This window comes from Alexandromys fortis, unplaced genomic scaffold (assembly GCF_014885135.2).
Source record: "Alexandromys fortis isolate MF-2015 unplaced genomic scaffold, M_Fortis_MF-2015_v1.1 scaffold_156, whole genome shotgun sequence".
Lineage (NCBI taxonomy): Eukaryota > Metazoa > Chordata > Mammalia > Rodentia > Cricetidae > Alexandromys > Alexandromys fortis.
Genome location: NW_026068028.1, coordinates 1,862,687 through 1,868,456, shown reverse-complemented (window position 1 = coordinate 1,868,456; position 5,770 = coordinate 1,862,687). Strand labels below are relative to the sequence as shown.

The following is a 5,770-nucleotide window of genomic DNA, read 5'->3' as shown; positions in this document are numbered from 1 at the left end:
ACAAGCCTTAGCTTGGAGGGAGCCAACAGGCTTAATTAGACCTAATTCCCCCATCCTGCCTGCTGCCCTGCCACGGCATTTAAAAAAGATAATAGCGAAAATGAAGGGAGTCTGGGCGCAGAGCCTGAGAGCGAATAACCCTCGTAAGTTTCTCACTGGGGTGTGGAAAATGCCCTGGTACTGTCAGGGGAAAAGAGAAAGAAAGCCATAGGGGGACTTCAAACCTTTGATCAAAGATGAGACCATAGAGAAGAAGCCCAGCATCAGTGAGGGACTGAGTGAGTGAGGCCTCCACAGCCAGTCACTAAGGAAATGAGGGAAGTCTTCACGTGTAGGTTTCAAGCATGTTCAATCATTAAGAAAGGAAATCATGGGCTGGAGAGATGGCTCAGCAGTTAGATGGCTGCTCTTCCAGGAGTTCAGTTCCCAGCACCCACATGGCAGCTCACACCTGTCTATAACTCCAATTCCAGGGGATCTGACACCTTCACACCAATGCACATACACCAATGCACATACAGTTAAATAAACTGGGTTTGTTTTTTTTTTTTTTTTTTTTTTGCAAAAAAAGAAAGGAAATCATGACACCACTTGGTTCTCCTTTTAAAAAAAAATTCTTTATTATGTATACAGGTTTTCTGCCTGCATGTCTGCCTGCAGGCCATAAGAGAGCACCAGATCTCATTCTAGATGGTTGTGAGCCACCATGTGGGTGCTGGGAAATGAACCTGGGTTCTCTGGAAGAGCAGCTGGTGCTCTTAACCCCTGAACCATCTCTCCAGCCTCCTTCTTTTCTTAACTTACCTTTGTTAGGCTTTTTTGTCAGAGCAATGCGAATAGTAACTAATACACACAGTTATAGGCCATGCTTCTGTGGGTGATGTTTGGTGGAGGCCTGAAGATAAAGGAGGAATAACCCTCATTGAGGTCAACACTGGAGTAGAACTACATAGAATTCTACTAGCTAACAAAGAGCAGGAGCCAAAGTCTGGTGTCAGGCTTGGAAAGCTGAGATTGAGGCTCCACCAAAGCCTGTCTTGGTTTTCAGGAGCAAGGTGAGCCCAGGTGTCGGCTAAGGGTCAGTGAGGCTACAGGAGAGCCAGTGCTCCAAATATTTCTGCAAGGGAGGGAGAGATGACGGGTACCCAGGAGATAGACCCAGCCAGGGCGTGACGTGATGGGTACCCAGGAGATAGACCCAGCCAGGACGTGACGTGATGGGTACCCAGGAGATAGACCCAGCCAGGGCGTGACGTGATGGGTACACAGGAGATAAACTGAGCCAGGACGTGACGTGATAGGTACCCAGGAGACAGACCCAGTCACTTGGACTCAGCCATCTGAACATCTGAGTTTGGGAAGATGGACTTCGGATTCCAGGTACTTCCTAAAAGTCTGACGGGGAGAGAAAATGACGGGAACATTCAAGCACTGAACTCTGGCAGTCACTGCTTCCTGGCATACTATGGCCCGAAGACTCACTGGCAAGCTCAGAGCTTAGGAAACATCAGTTAGTAGAAGTCACACTGTGTGATTTGCTGGGTGAGCTGTGTTGCCTACAAAACCAGGATTAATCTTCAATATATGTGACTCTAGATCTTAACCCTCATTTGTAATCCTTCTATCATAAAGGAAAACAATGCTCTTTGCAATTTAAAAACCAAAGAGTGAGGTTAGGGATGTAGCTTAGTTGGTGAAATGCTTGCCTAGCATACATGAGATGCTGGTTTTGAGGCTCAGGTCTGTAAAAAACTTAGCATGGTGACGAATGTCTATAATCCCAGGATCCAGGATCCAGGCTGGGGGACCAAAAAGCCTGGGAACATCTTTGGCTACATGAGGAGTTCGAGACCAGTGTGGGATAGAGACCCTGCCTCAAAAAACTTGAGATGAGAGAGAAAGAAGAGGAACATTTATTTCCCCAAGCCTGTTATTAAGGTGGGCGCCTCCAGTCCTGATTGCTAGTGGAAATAGGAAAAACAAGTATGGGTTTTCTCAGGGGTGAGAAAATCCAGAGGAAGACAAGGAAGGGCAAGTCAGACATGTGGACCCATTCTGAGCCAGCAGCCTGAGCAGTGGGCAGTTGCCCTAATTATGCATCCAGAGGCCCGCAAAGCCAGTGGCTACCCTCCCACCTGACCCGTTCTGTATATCCCTGAAGACTGACTCTGCCCAAACTATACCGGGGACATGACTCTCATGGCCAAGGGAGCTATGTTGCGCTTGAAGATAATATAAACCGTGTCCCCTTCTATAAACTCCTTCTGTCTGTGGAGCTGGAGCCCCTCTAGACGGTGCGAGTGAGGGCGGGAGGGAGAGAGTGAACATCGAGGGTGAGAACCCAAGCAGAGAGGCTCCTGGAGGTTAGGACAGCTGGCGCTCTTCTCCACACTCGAGCACCTGGGCTTGGCTTAATGAAGCATGGCTGCTGTTTAGTAACGATCACGTGCTAAACAGCTGAGGCACGCTATACCCAAGCTCACAGCCCTACAGAATACACAGTGATTAGCCCCATCTTATAGGTAAGGAAGCAGAGAAGGGCAAGGTTAAGTGACTTGCCCCAAATTACCCTCCTTCCCAAGTGGTATTGCTATTAGACTCAAAGCCCGCGCTCCTGAACTACAAGGCATGCGCCCACACATGCATGTATACACACACTCACTCATACATGCACACCCACGACACACTTCACAGGCTAAGATGATGCCACCTGGACCCCTCTTCACCAGTCTCTTCCTCTGCCTTACCTCTGTGCTCACGGACCACACGAGGACCAGGACAAGACAAGGTCATCCCTGGGTGTCTCTGCCGTGATGCCGGAGATGCTGTGTATTGCTCAAAGGGAAGGGACAGTTGCGTTCTGGGTGACACAGGCTGTGGTCAGGCTTTTTGCCCCCACAAGGGCTGCCATTGAAGATGCAGGGTCAGGAGACAGGTGCTTCTCCCAGATTCCACTCCAAGCTACTGCACGGGCTTTCTCCCTGCAGGGGGGTGGGGTGGGGCTCCAGGGTCTTTGTGTAATCAACGCAAAACAGAAAGGAAGCCAACATCTGTGTTCTGTCCTCAGAGAGGAAAAGATGCTTTCCTCTCTCCTATACATACTTCTCTCATGCACACACACACCTCATACACACTCATTCATACACACACTTTTCTTACACACTCACACACATTTCTCTTATACACACTCACATACCTATACATATACACACTCTCACACACACCACACTTCTCTCTCATACACACATGACATACACTCACATACACACACTCATACACACAATTCACAAACACACTTCTCTCATACACACACACTCTCACACACTTCTCTCTCTCTCTCTCTCTCTCTCTCTCACACACACACACACACACACCATGCACTCACACCTTCCCCAGCCTCCTCTCTAGTTGCTTTGAGACGCCAGGCCAGGCGAGGCTGACATCCAAAGCAGCCAGACTCCATATCTGTGATAACATCAAAGAGATATATTCCTTTCATATGCTTGTCAATGTGTGTATAAGCCTAGAATAATGATTGTTTTCTCGGAGATGACTAGAGATTCTCGTTTTCCCTTTTATGTGTGTGTAAGGTGACGCCATGAGCGGTTCGCATGGACTGATCACACTGAAGCCCGTGACACCCCAGCATGCTGTTTATTCTGGCAGACACCCTCCTTTGCTCTCACGTGAGTTTGCGTCGGGGAGCTTCCCGTGTCGTGTGGCGGCCTGTGATGGCAGCGGAAGATGATAACCGAGCTCATTCGTGTGGTTGGTAGCAGGGGGAGCGGAATTACGCCAACCCTGTCTCTCCTTCCACACATATCCCCCTAGGCTGTGCTGTGCTTAACACCTGTGCCCTAGCGAGTTGTGTGTCTGTCTCCCGTGAAGAGCAAAGAGCATGCATCTAGCATAGTGCACCACAGAGAGTAACTGTTTGCCAAATAAGCGGTTTTTCAGGTCAACTGTAGAAAATGCTGATGAACCACATATGGTTGGAAAGTGGAGGCAGGAGCACCAGTTCGAGACCATCTTTGACTATATGGAGAATTCGAAGCCAGCCTGGACTGAATGAGACTGCGCCTCAGACAAGCAAACAAAGCCCTTGACGTGTGCACCTCCAACTACCTAGAAGCAGAAGTGTAGCTCTCCCCACACCCCCTTACATCCAGGCTAGCCTTGCCTTGCTTGGACTAATAGAACAGGACAAAGTGAAATGCGGTTTCCAAGCTGAAAATCTTTCTGCTGTGGAAATCCTGAGCCACAGATGAAGACAGGTTTAACCCTATGGCCCTAACTATTGAGATCAGGCTGCTCTCTGATCCAAGGTACTCCACACTGTGAAAACAAAGGTTTTCACAAAGGTTTTTCAGGCTGTGCCTTGCCCTGGGAGACTTCATTTGACAGCAGCATTTGACTCCACTCTGAGTGCAGGCACAGAGGTAGGATGTCCCTGCACCTTGGTGACAGCACATGAACAACGCTGTCCACCCAGCACCACCTGTAGGCGCAGACTGATGCACCGTTTATTCCTAAAATAAAAGGGGGCAAGCCACAAATTTTCCAAAGGAATTTAGATGAAGTAAATGCACGTGTATTAACATCATATCAGGAGAGCCAGACCCGAGAACTCAGCAGCCATGCAGACTAAGGGAATGATGCAGAACGCCAACCTGGATCCCCGAAAGAGAAGGATCATCTTGACAGCATCGAAGCCAGCAGACGGAGAGGCCATTCCCACAGACTGTCCTCCGTACCTGATGTCAGTCACAAACAGCAGCCACCCGGGTTTCAGAGTGCGCTGTAATCCAGTTCCCATAGCCTCATCAACAGGCTTGATTCCTTTGCTGGAGAACATTCGCGGAGCTCAGAGAAATGTTTGCTCCAGATGACCAGCCAGGTGGGAGGAGTGCACTGAGGAAGACATGTGGGAAGGGCGGGCAGAACCTCTCTGGACACTTCACCCTCAAGTCCCTCCACGTGTTCATCTCTTGAAAGGTCCCGCAACCCAGTCCCTTCCGGCTTTTATGAAAGTGTCATTTCATAGGCCTGATTGGTTGCAACACTGACCATCAGGGGTCAATAGAACTCGGGACTGAAGTTCCCAACCCTCTCAGGGTACCTTGGTTTTTCTGATGACCAGCTGTGAGACCCCCTAGCCACTAGGCATCTCATTGATACATAAAAGATGCTAGCAATTTAAAGTGTTGGTGGAGGGTTGGAGACTGGCTCTGGGGAACACAAAAACCAATGTGTTTTCACACCATCACACAGATATTGGTGTAAGGGAGTAGTGTTAAATCCTACTAGAACATCTTTTGTTACGGACCTTGGTACCATCCCTGGCATCTCCTACTGTAACCCCTTCATCCCCAGGCCTGTGAGCTTCACGGAAAAAATTGGAAAGAGAAACAGAGCGTGATGTAGAAAATAGCCAGGGTTTATTGCAAAGGGTAGGACAACATATTCTCAGGGGGTCAGCATGGACAATGACCAAAGGGACCATTATGGAGCAGAACACACCCATGGGGTTGCTGATAGACAACCATGTTGATCTACTTTTACATAGGCTTGGTACTATGTGTTTCTTTTTTGTTTGGTTGGTTCTGTTTTTTTGAGACAGGGTTTCTTTGTGTAGTTCTGGCTGTTCTGGAACTCGCTCTGTAAACCAGGCTGGCCTTAAACTCACCTGCCACTGCCTCCTAAGTGCTGGTATTAAAGGCGTGCACCATCACCACCCAGCGGTACTGTTTCTTAACGTCTCTAGAACAGA

General features: G+C 48.8%; 1 long non-coding RNA gene across 1 annotated transcript; it reads left to right on the top strand.

Annotated features, from left to right (window-relative positions):
• Positions 1-745: 745 nt before the first annotated feature.
• LOC126515007 (uncharacterized) lies at positions 746-5,347 on the top strand. Its single transcript, XR_007595724.1, has 2 exons — positions 746-1,938; positions 3,591-5,347. It is a non-coding gene; the product is annotated as an uncharacterized lncRNA (long non-coding RNA).
• The last annotated feature ends 423 nt before the right edge of the window (positions 5,348-5,770 follow it).